This window comes from Penaeus monodon, chromosome 20 (genome assembly GCF_015228065.2).
Source record: "Penaeus monodon isolate SGIC_2016 chromosome 20, NSTDA_Pmon_1, whole genome shotgun sequence".
Taxonomy (NCBI): domain Eukaryota; kingdom Metazoa; phylum Arthropoda; class Malacostraca; order Decapoda; family Penaeidae; genus Penaeus; species Penaeus monodon.
This window is the reverse complement of record NC_051405.1, coordinates 40954367-40954733: the sequence shown is the minus strand read 5'-3', so window position 1 is coordinate 40954733 and position 367 is coordinate 40954367. Positions and strand designations below refer to the sequence as shown.

The following is a 367-nucleotide window of genomic DNA, read 5'->3' as shown; positions in this document are numbered from 1 at the left end:
ATAATAATTACAAGCATATGTATGTATTTTTACTTACTTAACATAATGCCCATGAGAAAACGTTAAAATACATATCAACATTACGTAGTCATGAACTATACAAACATAGACCTCAGTGTATGGTTGATTTCTCTGCTTAGGGTGTTTATCAAAATAGTTCTGACATTACAGGGCCATGACACTTAAGTATTAGCTTCCTATCTATGAGAACTAATAAACCTGGGTAACATTTTCCGTTGTCAGTTTAGTCTAGAAAGGTAGTGAGAAACATTTTGGTTTTGTACATTTCTATTCGCAGGGAATGCTAGAAACTATAGCATATAAAAACTTGTATTAACAATGAACTGGTTTAGTTGACTGAAATGTG

At 32.2% G+C, this 367-nt stretch overlaps 1 protein-coding gene across 1 annotated transcript in view; it reads right to left on the bottom strand.

The window, feature by feature from the left end:
- The window catches only part of LOC119585823 (neuroparsin-A-like), a gene marked incomplete in the record, with an annotated part of 3492 nt that overhangs the window by 2770 nt on the left and 355 nt on the right, over positions 1–367 (bottom strand).